At 40.1% G+C, this 22,640-nt stretch overlaps 1 protein-coding gene and 1 pseudogene across 16 annotated transcripts in view; both read right to left on the reverse strand.

Annotated features, from left to right (window-relative positions):
• ncor2 (nuclear receptor corepressor 2) overlaps positions 1 to 22,640 on the reverse strand; it is a 195,775-nt gene that overhangs the window by 132,434 nt on the left and 40,701 nt on the right. The window lies entirely within an intron of this gene.
• On the reverse strand, positions 408 to 513 carry LOC134292927 (U2 spliceosomal RNA; annotated as a pseudogene).

Consider the following 22,640-nt stretch of genomic DNA (forward strand, 5'->3'; position numbering starts at 1 on the left):
AGAATGGGCAATGTTTATTTTTAGCACGTCAGCATAGAATTCAAGGTTCTGGTGTTCACCTACAAAACTCTAAACGGCTTGGGGCCAAGATATCTGAAAGACCGTCTGCTGCCATATGAGCCTGCCAGAAATTGTAGCTCTTTAGAAGAGGCCTTGTTGAATGTCCTAATACCTCATGAAGTTACGTTGGTGGATCCATGTAAAGGGGCTTTCTGTGAAACTCCTTTTCCAAGGTAGTTAAGCTGGCCTCATCTCTTCTGAGCTCCTGGTGGGCTTTCAAAACAGAACTGTTCCTCACAGCATTCATTCAGGGTTTGAAACTGCGGTTTTACCTGTTTCAAAACTGGATTCCAGGATTATTCTCAGAGTATGTTTAGGACTCTTTAAAGACCATGTTAATGTGCTTTAAAAGGTTTTGTGTAATTGGTTTTTACGTAACAACATAACAACATTCACATAACAACCTTGGGCTTCGTACTACACTTGATCTTAGCCAAAAGGCCGAGAAGCGATGTTGATAAAAATTTTAATAAAAATTATTAAAAAAAAAAAAACCTTGGGCTTCGTTGGGGGGGGGGGGGGCACAAACAATTGCCAGCGCCTACTTCCTCCTAAAGCCCAAGGCTGCTGCATGTACATTCGCGCAAGAGCCTCAGTTTTTTTTTGGGGGGGGGGGCATGAAGAATCATGCTACCGTCAACCTTCTCCCAAAGCCTCAGCCTGCCACTGCAATCTGCACACAACAGTATTGGGCTTTGGGAGGGAGTTGGCATAAGTGGCACCCCGCTGCAAGGCACACATTCCTCATGCTCCTTGGCCCATAGAGATAAGAAATACAGACCGAGCCAAGGTTTAGGAGGACTTAGCGTACAGTGGTTTGTACAATAAACTGAGAAAATATGAGAGCATGAGACCATGTGAGAGAACAAAACTACTCCCCAATTCCTCATTCTCCATTGCCTTCTATTTTCCATTGATACTTGTCTGTACAACACAGTTCTATTCTGCTGATATGCACTAAAGTATTTACCTTTCTTCCTCTATTTCAATTTTATTTTCATTAAATTACTTTTTTTTTCAGATCTTCTCACAATGGCAAAGTGAAATCAAGGATGTTACCTGTATATGAAAATGAAACAAAAGTGCTCTGTGTATTTCAACTCTAGACATGGAGAACGTTCCTGATACACTGTTCTCACAGCAGGCATACAGAATTTGGTGACAAGAACTGTGGGGAGTGGGGTTTCCAAGCAAAAACGGCTCTGATTGAAAAACTTTCTGAGACGTAGCTCTCTAAAGGCACAATTGTGAGTCACAGACCATGACGAATAACTAGCATTATCCTTCTAGTATATAGTGTGAATAAGTTCAATTTGGCATAAACGGAAAGGAACAGCATCAAAGCAGGAGTGCATGTAACTTAGCAATGATGAGAAATATAAATACCTAGGTAGAAGCTGACAGGATATGTAATGCACAAACTAAGGTCCATTTCTGATGTTACTGAACAAACCAAGGTCCCAAACAAACTAGTTAGGAGGCTGAGTATGTATACGAAGAGGGAGACCTTGTCCACAGCATTCACCACTTCTGCTATGGGCTAGTTATTATACAAACACAATAATTTTAAAAATGAAAAGATGTCTGGGTACGTTTTTATATCCACTGATCACTGATAGACATATAGAACATGTCTGAATTGAATCAATTTACATGGTTTTTGTGTAAATATGTAATAGAAGATCAAAGGAGAAAAATAAATGTGTGAACTGGCCCAAAAAGGAAACACATCAAAAGGAGAAACTGCAAATCTATGGACCACTACTCTGAATAGCACTGACCTAAAACATTTGTAGTTCTGTTATAATCTCTAATACCCAATTGGCTTCCTTAATGCTCTGAACTGGATGCAAACGATTTTGAGGGGGGCGGAGAAAAGAACCAATTTGGAGGGATGGGGAAAAACTGCATACAGAGTAGAAAGAAGTCCCAACAATTAGCCCAAGTACTTGGGGGAGCAAATTACATTGTTCAGTCATGTGTGTTCCTAAATAGATTGATAAAAAGGATTCTTTTAAAAGGAGAAAGAATGGAATTTCTAACAATTAGCAGAGACAGGAAGGCTTAATCAAGGTTCTTCCCTCGTCAAATACCAACTTGTCACAAACTGAGGAAGAGAAGGGTAATTACCAGAAGCAATCACCGTGTGGCACTCAGTATTTAATTGAAGGCTCAGATATTACCTTTAGCAAAGACTTTTTTTATACTCATAAGAACTGCTTGTTCATGCAAGTAATGCAAGAAAATGATAGATAGATGCCACATACTTGTAGAGCTCTGACGCCGTAACTGCCACATTCCCCATGGTACATTCTGGGTCATCCAAAAAAAGGGACAATTCTGTATCAGTGATCTATTAGCACATCTGCAGCTCATGGAAATAGGTGAGTGGCACAAGTGAGAAATGTCTTCACTAGTTAGCCAGAGATCTTTTGTAAAAGCACTGACTTGTACTTGTTTAATTCAGGAGCATGCGCCTATTTGAAGTGGGGTTTATATGTGTGTAGGAGCTTATGAATCTTTCTTAAGTTGAAAGGATATGTTACAATTGTTTGTTTTACAGTGAAGGACACTTTAGAAAAGCATAAAGACACACCAACAGTGCACACAGAGGTGGATTTCCATACAGCTGACTGGATTTGTTCAACATTTTCCTCCAAAGGAACTCAAAATAACTTAAGTTTAATCTGAATTTAAATCCTAGCACGGCTGAGGGTATTCACTTCCTACACTTCCTGCTGCTGAACCTTATCAGGTACCTTTAAGAGCACTCTTCCATCAGCTCTCAAACTCGAAAACACATTATTATTGAACCACGTACTTCCAATATCCCACATATCATAAGGGGGAAAAGGCTACATTCCTCACTGAAAACAAGAGAACACGCTCTTATAAGTTAAGTGATGACAAAGATGGATAAACATGCTGGTGGGGATGGAAAATTGGCTGGAGACATCAAAGCTATTTCGCTTCAGTATTTCGTCCGCAAGGCATTAGTGCACCCAATTTACCCTTACTAAAGAGGGCTAAAAATAGAACTAAGAGGTTTATATTCTGTGTGCACTGGCCAAAAATAAAAACCTATTTGTATTTTTTAAAATGGAAATGGTTTAAAAAACCCAGAAAGATAGATTAAACAGAGAAAATATTACTGATAACAAAAAATCCATAGATGTATTTATTTCTGGAAAAGTACATCATACGTTCTCATTTGTGCAGCCCAATCAGCAGACAAAATTTAAACTACAAAAAGAGAATGCAACTAAGCAATACAAAATTATTGTAACAACAGAGAAATTGCTCTGAAACATATGAAGGGAAGGAATTCTGCAAGCCTCCAGGTGTCTTTGGGCTTTAACTCCCAGCATTCCTATACTAACTATGGCTAATAGGAACTGTATTCATTAACATGTTTACAAGATGATACTTATCAAAGACTTTCTACATTTGAAGTTTTACTACTGATGTCAAGTCTTTTAAGGTCATATATCCTACCAGTATAAGGAACTGGTCAGCTGCCTGCTTGTAACAGGAAGGCAGGAAATAGCATGCATTGGGGAAAAACTGGAAATTCTTTTTACATATGGATGGCTGAACAATATTATATTACCAGAAAAACTCACACAAAACTACAGACACTTGAAAGATATGACCACACAACTGAATCAACTTGGAGTACATTCACCATATGTACTCTGGGAAATCTTTTGTAGAATCTTACTTGAGGAAGAGATTTGGAAACTTTGAAAGCACATGTTTCAGTCCTTTTTGTTAGCCTAATCAAAGTATTACAATAATTGGGACTACCAAGCCATCCAGTAGAAATGCCATTCAGGACTATAAAACCAAAGCACGCCTGAAAGATGTCTATCCAGCTTTTGCTAAAGACCTCCAAAAAAGGTGATCACTACCCTCTGAGGCAATCTCTTCTACTATCAAACACCTCTGACTGTCAAAAACTTCTTAATGTTCTCTTTTCTTGTACAGTCAGACCTCCACATCTGTGGGGGTTAGGATTGAAGAAATCCCATGAAAGTGGAGAAATTGTGAACTTCGTTGGGTGTGATGCATGGCTTCCTTGCAGAGTCAACATGTCGGAGGCTCACTGTTCCTCCATCTCCCCTGCAGCTGGAGGGGGGACAGCATACCCCTTTACCAACCAAATCTAATTTCAATCCATTTGTTCGTATTCTACTGTTTGGAGCAGCAGAAAACAAGCTTGCAGTCCAGAAGTGCATTAATTCTTTTAGTTACTGCATCACAGTGTTGATTCATGTTTAACGTGGTCTACTAACACACCTAGGTTCTTGTCACATGAACTGATGTCGTTCTATATTTGTCCTTTCAGTCTTCCTGCCGAAATGTAGTACACTTACATTTATCCCCAGCTCTCTCATTTATCAAGGTCATTTTGAATTCTGATCCTGTCCTCTGAGGTATTAGCTGCTGCAAAATTACCCCTCTCATACATAGAGAACTCCAGGGGGACCAAAGGGATGCAATGGGGACCAGAGGGCAGGCTCACTCCCATTCTCTCCTTCACACAATTCTAATTTGGGGGGGGGGGGGGGGAGTTTGCAAACAGGGCCTAGTTCTTTTGACAAGTAACAGTGCATCTTACAACCTAGTCCCTAGGCATTGATTTTTCTCTCTCTTTCAAAGAGCTATTTCATTGACATTCAGATTTGATTTACTTTAAGAGATCTGGTAAAATCCTCCCAATCATCACTTTGGATGCTTTTTTCCTTGTACAGCCTCCCGCTTCCTCTGAAGAACAAGCTTTTTCTCACAGTTAGCACTACCACCTCCTCGCCCACACACACTTTTTTCTTTCAAAGCTTATTAGAAAGTACAGACTGTTATATCTCTTGCAATAACTCCAGCTTCCTGGCTCCAGGAAAGGCTGTTTTTCATTGCTTGTTTTGCTTTGTCGTAAAGAAAAAGGGTTGTATTTCAGTCATCCCCTGACAATCTTTCAGAGACAATCGGGATGAAGAAGGCGGTGACAGATGATGAATACAAAAACAGGCAATATCATTGTCAGGCTACAACTTGCCCATTCTTGGCTAGGGATTGGAAAGGACTTAACTGCTCCTGAGATTTTCTTTTATTCTCAGACCCAGCTATCTTGGCATGATGAGAGTGCACTGGAAAAATTCAACATTTCAAAGGAATTTAGCTCCAGTGCAAAACCAAAATGCCAGACTTCTTTCTAACCTGTTTTGTGTGTGCAATTTGCATAAAATATAAAAAGGTCAGCATTCTGTTTGTGAGTTGTGCATTCATAATTTCCCCTAAAGTAGTAGTGGATATGCTTGTCCAGTGTGGAAGTTTGTATTCAGTTGAAGGTTGCAGAAGCAGAGCTACACATTGGGTGTATGGAGTGTTACATTGAGCAATGCACATGTAGATGTGCAATTCATATTGTGAACATGAATTTCATATTTGTTTGCACATTCAGCTGCAGGGAACTGCAATTTACAAATACATAACTGTCACATCATGATAGGAATGGGCAATAAGGAATAAGCTATGGTAATCTTCTTGACAGAAGATCTTAACCTAAATTTGCAGAAGAATAAGACAAAAATTAGTTGATTTTCCAAAACTGCACATTTTACTAAATATGCAAAATAAAAAACCTCACCCTTCGACACTACTCCACCCAACATTTTCTCCAAGGAATGTGCATGGGCACACGTGTGTGCATGAACACAGACACACTTGGAAAATCTCACTATACTGCAGTAGGAATGGGAAAATCCATTTTTCTTATGAAGGATTTATACCCCTTCTCATGCTTAGTCAGAAGCCTGGGAGCATACAATAATTAGGAGTAATTATGGAACTCAAAAAGTTGGGTTCTGCAGCTGCTTGATGAAATTCTGAATAACATTAGTCTACATTACAAATGCATTAAGTTCTCTTGAATAAATGGGAGAGAAGGCAGAGAGCCGTGTATGGCATTAACTGAGCTGCTAGAATTCCTGCCCAGTTCTGGACTCTGAATGTGGAATAGGGAATGTGCCAAGTGTACATACTGAATGCCTAGAATCCTACATTTTTAAACAGAAATGAAACTTATGACTCTCTCAAGCACCACACTGGCATGTAATGTGTCAGGGCAGAATGCTACACAAAGCATGGACAGACCGGAAGCAGTTGCATACTCTATACAGCTCACTCTGAAGTCTGAACAAAAGCCACCCAGAGAAAACAGTACTGGGCTATGGCCTGCTGCAACTTAAAGCAATTTTATACATTCATATTCTCCTAACTGATTCAGTTTAGTCAATGCAGTTACATAGGAAAAGAGGTGTTCTTAGGCAACATCACATTTTCAGAATAGTAATTTTGCAACTTGCAATTTTGAGTCTAACATTTCACTGTTATCTCACCACAAACCATGTTTGCTTCAAGGTTTTTTTAAAGACCAAGTTAAAGAATTGCACAACCCCATCTTGTTCCCCTACAGAATTCAGGAAAAATAAAAAGAGAAAATATACTCATTAAACATTTGGAAATTCTAAATTTTAGAGGGTCAAAACTTGTTGCTCTCCTATTGCAAAGCAGAGTTTGGAAAAGTTAATTTTTTAATTTTTGGCTGGTCAGTGACAAAGTATACAACCTCAGGCATAAGCATCTGGCAGAAACCTCCTTCTTCCTAGGCTAAAAGAAGCCTGGTTCAGGCTGCTGCGATATCAGAGATATGCATCAATTTTACCACATCCAAAGCAGAACGCCTGGCAGGGCTGGAAAACAAATATATCACGGGACTTTACTCTGAGACAAGGCTTTCAGCACACACCTTTTTCCCCTCTTTGTTTTTCTTCCCAAAGATGGACACTCACCATCAAGGCGGTTTACTTTTAAACAGTGCCTGCCCAACTGTAACAAGCAGAAGCCAGGGTGTACACGAACAGCAGGCGAGAGGGTTTGCAGACAGATCTGTCTAGACAGATTGCATCCCTGCAAACACAACGGTCCCCTTTTTGGGGGGCTGCCACCTGCTGCTGTGCTAGAGGCACCAAAATTAAGTTCAGCTCTGCATCTGATCAGAGCTTCATTTACAAATATGATATGACAACTGAAGTGAGGAAGGGGAGCAGGGGAGGAGATAGCACCATCTAAATGCTCCTTTTCTTCTTTTCAATGGCAGGCTGACAAAACCACCAAACAGTCTCTTTCAAACCTGAGGAACTTCAGCAATAGCACAGGTAGGTGCTCATGAAAAGGTAAAAAGCATTTTTAAAGCACACCCACAACTGGCTAAGATAATTTGAAAAAAAATGGTCTCACTATTGGGGGGGAAATAGTTGAGCCACAGAAACAGATTCCTGAAGAGTGATGACTCATGACCTGACACTGGAAAAAAAAACCCAGAGATTCTGACCAGAAGCCTTTTTTTCTGCAGCTTGCCAGTTTGTGTTAGGAAATGGCACACAGCCACCATTGCATAATGTTTATCACCAGCAGGGAGTTTGCAATTACATCAATCTGGCACACATTTTGTGACCTACGAAAGCAATATCCCTCTCTTCTGGTCTCTCTGGAATGTAGAGCATAGGTTACTACAAATGCCTTTGGGGACATGATGGTGGGGAAGGTCAGGAACTACAGTGTAACACTGCAGAATGTGGTTTAACCTGTTTGCGGATAAAATTAATCTCTGGCTTGGTGAAGGGAAAAACCCTTGCTGCTAGCTTAAATCAGCATCCTGATCGCTTGCCTCCAGCAATGCAATTCTGATCAAGTGGCTTCAAACTATTACATTTTACTTTGGTCACCATTCAACAATATAGAATAACCAATTACTGTGAAGGATTTGCCTACACCAGTGTTTCTCAAACTGTGCTCCTCTAAGTGCTTTGGACTTTAGCTTCCAGAAATCCCAGCCAGTTTACCAGCTGTTAGGAATTGTGGGAGTTGACGTCCAAAACATCTGGATGGGCACAGTTTGAGAAACTCTGGCCTACACCAGCAAAATAATCTATCTGCAATTCAGATTATTCAGCCTCAGAGCAGCCCCAGATTCAACCTGCTACCCATTTTATACCTCAACATTTCCATCTATGTCCCTCAGAATAAGCACACTGAACCAAAAAAGCACTTCTACTGTATGTAGTGATGGCAGTGTACAAATCTGATAATTAAAACCGAATAATTGTTTCATAAAAGTATTAAACTGCTTCCCTGCCCCAGCTTTAAACAAGAGAAGAGTACTTACTTTAAAAAAAAGTCATGCGTACACAGGTCATAAGGTGAACATTGTTTGTTAATACCATGTTATGCCAAACAAAACAAAAAAGTGAAAGAGGATACAATTCTTGTTGAAGAAAACCTTCCATGAACCCACTCTGTTAAATTAGAAACTGTCTTATCTGACATGTTTAGAGCCTTTATGCAACCACACTAAACAGCAGCTGCTTTTCATGTTTAATAATCTAGCCATTCATAATTGAACAGCAAGAAGCAGTGCAATGCACAAAGGAATAAAATCCTGTAAAATTTCGTAAATTCTTGAGAAAGAGAGAATAGTATGTCTATTCATTAGCATTACAAATAGAAATGTGTTCACACACACATATAGGAAAACTACTGATGTGGTTTGGGACCCTTCTTGCATAAAGAGCAATGGGGAAACCGTTTCTTCAAATTATATACGATGTATTAAAAAACAGGCAAGAGATGTTGAATCTTCTAAAGTCTTAGCATGAGGCAAAAGGTACTTTAGTTAATCCATGAAAGATCATCTTTCCTAGGAAAACTCACTTACATTAATTCTGCCACAGCCTGACTTTGATAGGAAATGTCAGTGAGGTGAGATCTTTCTAGCAGATTGTTGACTCTTATGATAGCATCAGCCCCAATAGAGACAAAAAGAAGCAATTATCTGATGCAGAGTCCATGTGATGCTTAAGAGAGCATGTGCCTTTCCATATGAGAACTAAACACACACAGCCACTAGGATCCACGCCATCTCAAAGCTTGGAAGCCTAATATAATAATCTGGAATGGTGTATAACAAAGTTATATTTCAAAAGTAGCATTACCAAATGGGAATAAAGCTACTTTACTAATGTAAACATATCAAGTTACCTTTAAAAACCTTTTTTCAAGAGCATTTTAGAAACAATCTTTCATGTTTTATGTCATTAAAATGTGATTTTTCAAAATCTGTGCAATCTCAGCAGCTAGGCCCTTTCCAACAGCACAAACTAGACAATCCAGGTCACCCTTGCATTTGAACACTAGAAAGGTGCTGTCCAGCAAAGGCTTGTCTGTTGATTTTGGTTTTTATCTGAATTGCTAAGCTCGTTTGTTGTCAATGTAATTTTATTACATTACAACCTACTTTTAAATGACTTTGACTGGGAATGAAAAACAACAATGACAGTTTAATATACGAACCAAAGAGAAAGAGTGGAACAAACACAAAAGTTTGTACACACATTCACTTCAGCCTCATTATTTTGGCAGTGCACTCTAGCAGTGACTCTTTGCACTGGCAGGTAGGTCTATAAAGGTAGGTTTATTTTTATGGGATCAGACAATACTGAGTCATCACTAGAAAGAGACTAACGGACAATTTAATTACCTATACAGAACAAGGCTAAAAATAGACAGCAACATGGTGTGCCATTGTAATATTAAACAAGCCTAAAACACAATTATACTGGTAGAAGAGGAATCTGGTGTTTTGCGGATGGCATTTTTTTCCTAATGTACCTTAGACCAGTATATTTATGCCTGTTGGCTACATTTGTTCCTTTCTTTCCTGAAGAAAGCACTCCTTTTAAGGGGCACTGCTACTCCAAGAATTTCCATGTAGGTAAGCGCCTGCACTCATATTCAAGAAGGTGAGGGAGTTGCCAGAAAAGAAATGATCTTTCCATCCCTTTTCTACCAGAGTATGAGGTTTCCATGCATGCCAAAAGGAACAGAACAGAGGTTGTCATGGTGGGTTTTTTTTTTGTCCAACTGGAGAATCCTGGGGGCTGTAGTCCCAAAAAGTAACTTTTATAAACTCTGAAATGGAAGTAAATCCCACTTTGGTTTTCATGCTTTTTCAAAGTTCTTCACAAGAGGCAGAGTGAAAAACACAAGAAGCTGGTCATCATATCCTCCCTCAGCCAGACCTTCTACGGCCCCTGAGAGATTTCAAGATCAATTTTCCCTCCTCCTCTACCTCCTTTGCTACCCCCCTCTAGATTCTCCTTTGGCAGCTGAGGCAACAGCTGCAATCACAATCGAATTCTTTGACAGCCTGCTCTGAGCTTAAAAATCACTCTGCTTACAACTTCCCAGAGGCCACACTTTTGCTGGAGGGTTCACCCTTTAGCAACAGCTGGGGGCAAGAACAGGCAGCAACTGCCTGGGAGCAAGCCAGAGTGTCCTGCTAAAGAACCTCTTGCTTGACACTGCTGGCTCGTAACACCAACATTTGGTTAATCAATGTCACAAGGGTTCCCATTTGTAAGAAGGCATTATGGGTTCCCAGTCTCCCTAGGTTGCCACAGTTAAAGGTCCCATTTCCACATTTACCTGTCCTTCCTTTCGAATTGTGATAACATCACTTCTATCATTCAATGCTGCAAAATAATTCCCAAAAATTGGAAGCTGTTCTGAGTCCTCTCCGGAGATAGAGTGGGGTAGAAATACAGTAAATAAATAAATATTGAGTACTTCACACAGGTAAACAGAGGAAGCCTACTCATGCTCTGCTTCCAATCTTCCCAGAGAAAGTGGGCAGTGCTGGACATCAATTACTGAGCAAAACATATTATTGGACTCATTAGTCAGATGCTATGTTCAAGAGCCAACCTTTTCTTTGTGCAAAGAAAGTGGTATAAACCTCTCGCACACTGCTACCTTTCCAAGGACTTTCAGAACTAGACAAAGCTTTATTCTTCATTGCTTAAAGTGATAATTGGTTTCAAGTGCCTCAGTCTTTTTTTCCTGCTAAGGAGCAATGTGAACCTTTTGTACTTTGACCGCTCTTTTAGAATGGTCTGTGTTAGGACATCATTTCAAGCCAGCTTCAGAAACTACAGTTTAATATCAGCTTCTATCAACAAGCCATATATAACCACTGTGTGTCTTGGGTTGGACTGAACTACAAACTAGTTATCAAGGAATGGAACCAGAACAGAAAACTACTAAAATATTCCTCATAGCAATACCAGAGGAAAGGGAAGAAAGAAAACACTCACTTCTCACAACATTAAACCATGGATTAGCATTACATAAAAAGTGATTACTTCAATTCCACTCCCTCTTAGAGTGCAGCATTTCTAAAAATTTTGAAGCCATGGGAAAAACAGGGTAGGGAGAACTTAACATTGGGGGGAGGAAGGGAGCCATATTTGTTACCTTGCATTATATTGGTCCCCAAGGAGACCTTGAAGGGCTGCACTCCCCTCTGCATCCGCATCTGTAAAAAAGCAAAATCGGTTTTTGCCCTCAAAACGTTCCCTGGGATACATGAGGGCATTTTTACAATCCCCGGTGGGGATTTGGGGACGGTCCTGGAATCCTAGAAACCAGAAAAACAGCCCTATGTACTTTACTTTACCCATCTATGCTTTAGGAACATAGAATGTTCTAGGCATAATTTGGCTTCACATAAAAGTTTAACATATTAAGAGTGTATATTTTCAGGAAAATGAAAATAGAATCTCTATTCTTAAGTTTTATTTTTTGTTACAAATGGAACTACAAGGTCCTAAACTGTAAGGATCCAATGAAACGTTTTATGGAGTGGCATTTTTGTGTAAAGCTACCTATATATTATGAATTCGTTAAACTGTATGAACTACATGAAACATAACTTGGAGTTGAGAGTGTTTCTGTCTTATAAACAGACAGTAGAGGAAAAAAGGGAAAAGCACAGATGCTCATTTTCTCTTTTATCCAGTGAAGGCTACCCTCATGACTTAACCTTTGGGTTCTCTCAATTCCAACTGACACAGTCCTCATCTTATCCTTATAAAAGGCCAACCTCCAAAGCTCAGATTGTTTTGTGTACATAGAGCCATGGAGGGAATAGGGCTGTGTAAAGAAGATGAATGATTTATTGCCGCACTGAATATGAAAGGAGATAAGAGGGTCCCTCAGGTTTCACCACACTGTCAGAAATCTTTCAGAACAACTGCAATAGCATAGTGCTCTTCAAATCCTGCGTGTAGTTCTTCAGTTTTTGAAATCTTCACTAACCTTCAGAGCTCCCAAGGACAATCAAAATGCTCATCCCCAACACTGAAGAGGAAGGAAGTCACCACTCAGAACAACTGAGCAAAGTTGGTTCTATTTCACCTTCTTGTTTATTTTTTGTTTACATCATAGTAAGAAGATGAGAACAACAATTTGGAAAAGAAGTGTACACATGTACACACTTGATGAAAGAAGACACTCGAGGGTACCTTAGTACAGCATATACTCCCCATGTGGATTAAGAATTGTCATGAATCAGTTAGCAAAGCTGACATACTAGAGTTTGCACCCTATCTCAAAAGTTTGGGCAAAAAAAAATAAATCCAAATTGGATGTAGGAATTCTACACACAAAACTCATATGATCACTGCCAATTAACTGTTTTTCAAAATCCCAGTACAGAAGAAACACTCCTTTCAAATATATATCTTAAACCACATTAATTGTGACAATTATACCACAAGATGACTGCCAACTTGGACAGCTTTAAAAGAAGAGATTAGGATCATCCCTAGTTAGGATGGCTGTATGTCTCCAAGTTGGCACCTCACACCTATAACACCCTGGGGGCCATCTGTGCTACAACCCAGGTCCAATTCTAAGCATCTTTGGGTAGGGCTTGGAAAGATGCCTTCCTGAATTAATAGAGGTTTACATCCAGCCAGTGAAAGCACCACCCAGCTACAAGTACAAATGGTCTACCTCAGGGTGATGAATATATATATTGTGAGTCACAGGTCCCCAGTCTTGCCCTCCCCAAAAGCCCACATATACTTCTGACATTTTTCATTTTCTGTAACATAAAACACTTTTAAACAGTCAGTCACCACTCTGGGAAGCCTCCATGAGAACCAATTAATCTTCTAGCATCCCTCAACTCCTCTGAAAACACCAAACCACAGGAAAGCCTATGAGTTCCAACAGGAAGTGTCTTCCAGTTACAATTCTTCCAGTTACAGCAGATTGCTGCAGATCTAGTTCAGAATGTATGTGCAATCCCTTTCCCACTCCCTACAAATTTAGTACCTCATTTTGTGGGTTCTACAGCATCTCCTATACTTCTGATTTCACATTAAAAATTATACAACCAACAGCATGGGAAACTGGTCAGCATTTAACCCAGTCTGCCAATTCTGTGACTCCAACTGTGAACACTTCTCCATCTCACCCATAAATAGGAAATCCTCTGAACCATTTGCCATTTGCACTTAATTTATGTGTGCAATCAGCAGGTCCCACAGCCCTAACAGTGTCAACCATTTCCCTGATGAAAACTTTGTGGAAATTATGTACTTTTTTTGGAAGTTTATAACCATCTCTGAAAGACATCACTGCATATTTTCTCTTTCCTCATATGTGAGCATAGAGGCAACCCCCACCCCACCCCCTAGCCACATTAGACCTTCAAACGTCATCTTTTCCCTTACAGAATGTCTCAGACGTTGTCTATGGTCCTAAATATTCTGCCAAGCCACCAAAGCTGCACACAGGAACAGCACCTGACATTGGCTGACACTAGCAATTACCTCCAGATCACAGATACAAGGCCTACTATTGATCCATTCCTAGAGGGAAGGACAAGCTTGCCAGTTTTCAAAAAACAACAACAAAATGAACAGTGGTGTCACATTATTAAATTCTGAAAGGATAATAGCACCCCTTTAGAGAATGGCTGTGTGTAACTTTCAAGCACTGCTGTTTTCACCTAAAACAAAAGGAAAGGGGAAAGCATAAGAAGAACACTGAAACACAGTGACAAAAATTACAGGAATACATCAAAGCAGGCATCGTCGAATGGAAGTCATCCAGAACAGAACTGCTGAGCTAAAACACTGGTTGAAATCCATCAGATCTGACTACATAAGCAGCAAGGATAACCTTGAAAATGAGGTGGCAAACAGTGTTGGAAGTCTTGGGTGGTGGGTTCACAGGTGGGAGGGGGGGTAAGAGGGCTATGAGTTTATTTAAAAGTGTCAATTGTACAGTTGTTAATAATTATTGTATGATTTGCATTTTATTGCTGTATATTGTTTTGTTAATTTTTGTGCCTTTTTGGTTTCTTTTTTTCTTTTTACATATACACAATGAAATAATAAAAATGTGTTTCAGAACTTGGGAATAGTTACTTTATTGAGTGTCAACTCCCAGCAGTCAGCATGCTCTGTGTGATAAGGCAGGAAACAGAGAGATTCTCTTTCTTTAAAAGCATATGGGAAATCTAAGATGCCTGAGAGGAAACAGAGTAGCGGGAGAACAGCCCTGTAAAGGTACTTCTAGATAACACCATTATAGGCAACGTCAAGCACCTGCTATTACAGGAACATAGTGAGGCATGACCCGTTTGCTCTGAGGTGTCCTGGCCTTAATGGCTCCCACAGCAAAGTCTGTCAGCAAGAAACAGGCCTAGGATTTAGCCAGGCCTGGTTGGGTTTCAGACGGTGAACAGCAGTCGCATTGATCCATTTGTCCTCTGGTGAGTTGCCATGGAGACTACAAGTCCTCCCCCTCTGCAGAGCCCCCCCCCCTCAAAACTGCTGCCCCTTGCAAGCTTTTCAAACTGACTGCTAGGCACTTGGGAGACTGTTCTGAGCACCATGGATATTAAATCCACAAAAAATAGGGAAGCATGGGATTCATGCTCTTTGCATTTATATTTTGGGCCAGAGTGTAAACTGCGAAGAATGAGTTTTGTTTTGAAGCTACCTGCTCATTTGCTGGCACCCTCCAGGCTCCCCCCTCCTCCACCCAGTCATTCATTCACAGTTCACCTCATGAAATAAATATTACTATAATTCAGTAGGCTTTCTGAAGTGCCACTTTATGGATTTTCTGAGCGCTCCACAGCCAAAGATGCTGATGGGGGGAGAGGAGACGGTCTGTACTTCTGCAGATGGTGCAAAAACAGGGTGCCACACTTTTATTCTTTCACTAACCAGGATCAGGTTATTGTCAGCAGACTACTATGGCCAGGTACAGACTTGCCATATAAAGCAATAAACTTGGAATCCAGCTCGGAATTCAGAGACGTTTTTCACCCTTCACTTAAACAAAGGGTGAGAACTGTGCAGGCCATGTGTCCCCTTGGGGTCCTGTGCAGCCCTTTGACTTTTCCAATCCATAATCCTGGGTTGTTTTTTTTTTTTTTTTTTTTTTTTTTTTGAGGCAGAATAAACTTTTTTCCTCACTAAAATGGTCTTCAGGAACTGCAGTTAGGCCTGTAAATGCTGCTCTCCACTAACAAGGAGCACAAAAACCTGTCCCAAATCTATCATTTCTAGTCACCATTGAGTGTGCCAAAACAGCCCACCAAGGGTATGAAGGAGTTAAAAATGATGCTGCAAACTCCAGAGCATGTGAATTGTTACCACAATGAATGATTAAAACAGATCACAAAAACAGAAAAATAAGAAAAACACAAAAGCTAACTAGATGTATCCAGATTTCCCTGCACGAGGGAAAAAAGCTATTTTATTTGCCAAAGGAGATTCCAAAGGGAACACATTGTTATCAAAAAGGCCCTTCACTGCTAGTCTAGTCAAAAGACTAGAGTGCTTGAACGAGGGAACAAGCTACAAATCTTAGTGTGCAGAAACATTTTCCCATTAAAATACCTCAGGCCAAGGGTCTTTCAAAGGGAAGCAACAGTCAGCTCTAACAGTCATCATGAGCATGTGGTTTTTTTAAAAGAAAGAATGAAACAGAAAACATAATACTTTGGGGGGGAAGGCTGTGGCATACTAAATGGGCTGACGGGGATCGGAATGCAGAACCAATGGTAAATAAATGCAGAACCTGTGTGAGCTGCAGCTCAAGCACATATTGAAGGTTGCTCATTCTCCAAACCCAAGAAAGAGGTTCAGAACAGCAAAAATGATAGTACATGGTCACAAGTAAAAAGATAAATCTACACACTTCCAGCATTTTGACACCAGATCAAATGGACCCTTACCATACCACCAGCACATGGAAATTAAGTATTCATATCCTCCATGGCCCTCTCCATGAGGCCTAAGTAGTATTGGTTGTTTTGTCTTTGAGAGTTCCGCACCAAAGGAAGAGTGATGCAAAAATAGAAGAGAAGCTTTATAGCAATCCAAAAGCCAGCTGCAGAGAAGGATGAAAAGGTACGTAACAGACAGGAAACAAAGTGGGGAGAGGAAGAACTCCTGTTGAATGGAGCAAACCTTTAGAGAGTATAGCATAAAATGCTGCATGGACCCCAGGTAAGGTCTGTATGTGGCATTTCCTGAAGGTTACCTCTAATAATTGCTGTCAGCCTGTCAAGCACAGACTGTCTGCAGTACTTTTCATCCTCTCAGCCTCCTCCAATTCCTCCCAACACCACTGCACTCTCTGAAAAACTGCACAAAGCCACCCAAGACTGCCTTGTGATTGTCACGACCTGTGACAGCAAGAACTTGTAAAACAGAAATCCATTGTGTCATAGAGAAGCAAGTGTCGGAAGTCTTGGACTACAAAAGTCAACAGACTGCGGAAGAAAAGGAGAGAAAAATCAGGTTCAGAATAAAAACTGACAAAGGATGGTAGTTACAACAAACTAAAACAGGAAACAGTTTATCAGGGAAAACTGAATGTGTAGAGTGGGAAAAGATGCAACTGACCTGCCCTATATACACATGTATACGTCTAGAAAGTTTAGCCAAAAAAATCAACCCCCAAAACACTGAGTTGACTTATAAGTACGTACACTATGTTTTACCAAAAAAGGAACCATCATCATCTTATCTGAGTAGAGTGGTGAAAAGGGGGATCTTAGTTCATCCCATGAGAAGCTAAAAGAAGTAGTGGCTCCCTCTACTCTTTGCCATGGAGCCACATCTGGCTTCGTGAAAGCCTGGATGTAAAAATGGCAGCAGTCAAGGGTGACTGGTCCCGAGGCGCTGAGGACATTTCCCCTTCTCCATGGAATGACCCCCTATTTAATCATACCAAAATCCATAATTTTGGCTCTCAAACCTCAACTTATACATGAGCATATACAGTATACAAGTTTCTGGTTTTCCTATTTTTGAAACAAAGTGACTTTGTTGATTTTGCTCCTTGCAACATACCTGCCTTTTTCCATCCATACATATGCCTCCCTGCCCTGAATTTTGCAGAAGCCAGATCTGACAATCAGCAGTCTTCAATTCTGCCCCAAGATATTTCCTATCAGCCTAAAATCAACATAGAAACCAGAACAGGGCAACTTTAAGGACATCTTAGCAATAACTATTCTTACCTAAGCTTCACTTCAGTATTTGGCAAGTACTGTAGTAACACAACAACCAAGGGGAACAATTTACAGCACCACAAGGAGCAACAGGACCAAGCTTTGTTTGTAATTGGAATGGACCACATGGATGTCTTCAAGAGAAGTAGACAGAATTAGCTGTGTCACTCCTAGGCAAATCCACAAAAACAAAAACTTGTTACAAACAGGCTAGGTTGGAAAAGTCTGTCTTGCACTAGGGACATGACCTACATTTTTAGGTGTCATCACAAAACCTTTAGATGTCAAGCCAGTCAGATAAGTAAGATTTCTTCCCACACCCTAGACCAGCAAGGATGTCTTCTCCCATCCCAAGTTATGTAATTTTCATTTCCACGTCTACAGCACAAGTTCAAGACCTATATTGAATAAGCCACAATAATCCTCTTAGGAATTCCCTCACGTCCCAGCTTGAACAGACCTGCAGAAGAGAACTCATGGGGTTGCCTCCAGTTAAAAAAAGAAAAACAGACAGGCCTGCTTTTATTTATAGCTCTTGAAATGAAAACTATAGAATAGGATGCTGAAACTTAGGCACTGTCTACAGAAAGCTCCCTTCCCCAACAAGGTCCGTACGTAATCATGCTAACATTTCTACTCCTTTATCCCAGAACTCTATCATACCAGCCTGTAGTCTCCTTGCAACTGTATTGTTTAAAGCAAATGGAACCATACTGTTATGATCACTTTCACAATTGTGCTATGCCAGCGCCTTGGTGATGCGAGTTTCCACAATCAGTCTTTCACACAGCCATGTTTGCACTACCCAGGACATGTGTGCCATGGTTTTTTCGTATTTTATAAAGCGCTTTCATTCTGCTTTAATTTCACTTTATCTGCTTCGTTTGATAAAGCTTCCAGAAGCAAAGATGAGTTAGTATATCATTCTTGCTGAACATTCCATAGTTTGACTTTAAGCTCATCATATTCAAAAGAAATAGAAGCTTTCAGTGAAGACATAAAACTAGACTTAAACTCTGTTGCGACAGATACATTACCTGCCAACTCATTTTTGGGCATAATTCAAAGTGCTGGCTTGGACATATAAAAGCCCTATACAACTTGGTTCAAGGTTATTTAAAGGATCTTATCTCTCTTTATGAACTTATCAGAATATATTAGGATCATCTGAAGAGGGCCTTCTCTCTGTACCGCCACCTTCTAAAGTTTCTTAGTGAATGCTGCTCCCAGACTTTGGAACTCCCTCTTAGAGAGACCAGGATGGCCCCATCCCTGCTTACCTTTCCCAAGCAAGTGAATACATTCCTCTGCTACCATGCATTCAGAATTGATAAGGAATGAGGTTTAGAAAAGTAGGATAATTGGAAGATTAAAGGGAAGACAAAGGTAGGAAAGAGGGGAACCTATCTCCTTTCCTCTGTGTAAATGAACAAATGCTGCTAGATATTACAAAATTTACTCCTGAAGGTAAGGGCAAAATGTGCCTTCCACCCCTATCCTTGTGTGACTGGGCACTTCAGAAAAGCTGAAAGGAAGCTTATTTGGAAAGTGCAGAGAACATGCAGAGATACTTCCTCCTAGGAAGTCTAACAAACCCTCCCTCCCTGTACATCATAATAATAGGTATTTTGCTAGCTGTCGTTAAATAGCCTTTTTAAAATTAGAGTATTATTAAAACAAAAACACCCCTCCCACCACTGATGGATTTCTATGCTTGCTCCAATTTTCCTGGCTCAACATAGCCAGCCAAAGTAAAAGGCATTACCAATCTGAATAGTCGGTGTGTCTCAGGGGTTTAATTATCATGTCAGAGACTGGAACTCGGAAATACAAAAGGGATTTCCAGCTGTTTGGCCTCAATTAGAAGCCATGCCCTGCCAGGCACACAAGTGGCAAGTTATTTTGCTCTCCCTGCATGCTTTAAAGCAGCCCTTCCTTTCTCTCCACCCAATCCCCTCATCTAATTCAGTGTAGTACACACTTGAATATGCATTTCTTTGGCCTAAAGCTAGGTTGAAGTCGTGAAAAAATAATTTAGAAATCCAAATTCTGGTTGGAAAACTAGGGGGAAAGCCATGCAACATGAGTTTCAGAAAGTATGGGAATGTATAAAAGTGCTTAGACTGAACAGCTAGATTAGAAAAGAAAAGGTGTACAAGTTTGTCATCTAATGGTTGACAAACTAACTACTAAAATACTAACACAAGAACTTATTTTAAATTATTTTTATTCAAACATGCAAACAATGAAAAAACATACTTGTAAAATACAACAACACAAAATGAAATTAAAACTACATTATATACAAAAGTAGCTAAAACACCTTTAACTACAAGTTTTATCATCCCCTGCCCTCAGGAATGGTTAAAAGCATCTGGAGGTATTTTGCTTAGGTGCCTTCCTTTCTCAACCTGGCATCTTCCACGTGTATTGGAGTACAATTCCCCTCATCTCAACCAGATTGGGCTGAGTTTAACACACTAAACTTGGTTTATTAAATCTAGACAGGAAATGTGAGAGGAATGGGATGATAAAGGTTTATAAAATAGTGCATGTTGTGGGGAGATCTCCAGTCATAACACATAAGAAGCTTGTGTGTAGTATGGTCATAACTGATAGTAGGCAGCAACTCTTCAAACAGTGAACTACTGCAATCCATGACTACCAGAGGAAGTGAATTCCCAAAAATATCTGTTCCAATAAACAAGGCAAATTCAAGACCAATGGCTATTAGTCCACCACTGAAGAGAATACTAGAGTAGTCAGACTGCAGTCAGAACCAGCACAGAAATGTTTATATTCCTGTATTCTTTGCCAGGTTGGAACTTATTGCCTCTGCATGAAAGAAAATGCCACTGTTTGAAGATTGCCGAACACATGGCAAAAGAATTTCATAGCCGGGATAAAGGCCAGCAAACACAGGATGCTGCCTGCCCCTTCCCAAGGCAAATGAACTGACGTGAACCCCCCAGCTTAAACGGAGCACGGCTTGTATACTTATATAGATGCCAAATCCCAGGGCTATCAGTAACAATCTCTTCAGTAAAACCCAGATTACAGTACTGGAGTCTCTAAACTGCCTGCCTCTTTCACAGGCACACACCTGGGTATCCAGCTGCCACTGCCATCATTTCCTCATTATCGAATGGGCAACTTGGGGTGTCCTGCCAGAATCATATAGTTAACTAAAAATGATTAAAGTCAGCTAAAAGAGGCTTAAACAATAGAATATACACAAGTGCGAGGAGATGTCATTCTTCTTAGAAGACTAAAAAGTTTTTTCCCTGTTTTTCCTCAAAGCATTCTTATGCCAAAAGAGATGGGGGGATATCGTAGAGGGTTTGGGTAGAAAGTTTTCCTCCAGGTTGACATGTAACCAAGCCAAGGCATTTGCTCTGTAACTGCATTTAGAATTCTACCATAGTGTTTCTTCCAATCTTTCAGGGTTCAGGGATCCTCTTTCTGCTAATGAATCATCCTAAGTGTGTGTGCCACAGTTGCACTGCCTGCCACAAAAGATTCTAGGAAGCATTTGAGGACACACACAAACAAGTACATCCATGGTACCAGCTAAGCCTGTTTGAGGATTCCATGTGAATTGATATGATCTTATCCTGCCTGAAATGCTCTGCCCGAGGCTCCATATTACATGCGAGGGAGAGAGAGGATAATGGGTAATAGCTATCTTTCATAAACACATAGACTTAATTACTGATGTTTTCGCTGGAAAAGAAACTAAGTTCTAGAAGACTGTCACGTTGCTAGATCAGACCAATTTCTATTCCAGTCAGTATTCTGTGGTCAACAATATCAGTTGGATGCCTTTGTGGGCTCAAGAGCAGCACTTGATAATGGCTACACACAATTATTTTTTTCCAAGAATATATATGTATTCAGAGTTAGATAACATCTAAACTTGTCTATTTTATGTACTGTCACAATTGATAACAGTTACCTCTGTGTTCCATGAATTTGTACAAAGCTGTTCAAGTCAGTGGCCATCATTATATTTTATGACTGTTCATTATTCATTGTGTTGTGTCAAGAGGGTTATGGTTTTGAAAATAGACAATAAATGAAGAATTTTCTTTGGAGCTGTGGTTTCAATATGTTTGGAATAAGACAAAGTAACTGGCATATGCTTGGGCACTTTGGCTTTTCAAGTTACCCAGCTACTACTGGGGCAATACAGACTAAACAAATAACACTCTGCCCATGCTTTTAACAACACAATTTTTCCACTATAGGAAAGCCAAACTACAGAAAAGGTGGAAGGAGTAGGAGTACAAGCATTTCTCAAGACGTGCGATGTAATTGCTTTCCCAAAGCTAACATCACTAAGCTGTCTAAACTACTGCCTATTTTCTTCTTAAAGTTCAAGGCAGAGTAGCTTGGAGGCAAGCATTCTGGCATATCAGCGCCTAAAGAAACAGGCAATTAAAACGGAGTTCTCTGACGCAGCAAGGCCTCACCCAATACCAAGACTCTTCAGCAAAGTTTTTATAGCACATTGTTAAAAAAGAACACACATGAACAAAACAAACAGGTTTTGCCTAACAACAGAAATCAAAGTTCCAGAGCTAAATAAAAATCAGATTTGAGAGCAGCAGGACTACCATATGTATGAATCAAAATGCACGGATACTCCAGATTACAGAGGAACACAGTGACTAGGACAAAGTCAATAAATTCATTTACTCCAGTCTAATCTTCTCAATATAGAAAATCATTGTTGTAATCCATGGATGTTTATTTAAAAATCAACCAGCTGTTTTTCCAGAGCATTATCCATCTAAAGGAGGTACATCCCTCCTTCTCCATTACAATAAGAAAGTTCCAAGAACACAATAAAAGGACAATTCATATCTCCTGGAGAATTTCCCACTTGTTTCCAGAAAACACGTTTCATTTCATTTATACTGTGATTTCTTCTTTGGAATTCATGATATTTCCAAAGAGTTCCCTATCTAAACACTGATCAAGCCACAACTGGCTTGCTTTTAACATGCAGGACCATGGCCTGAGACCCATTCCAATTGTCTCAGCAAACCAGGGAAGACAGATTTAAAAATGCAGTGTTACATCTAATACATCTGTTAGGGCAATGATCAAAGAAATTGGCACCTATAAACAT

This window comes from Anolis carolinensis, chromosome X (genome assembly GCF_035594765.1).
Source record: "Anolis carolinensis isolate JA03-04 chromosome X, rAnoCar3.1.pri, whole genome shotgun sequence".
NCBI classification, from domain to species: Eukaryota; Metazoa; Chordata; class Lepidosauria; order Squamata; family Dactyloidae; genus Anolis; species Anolis carolinensis.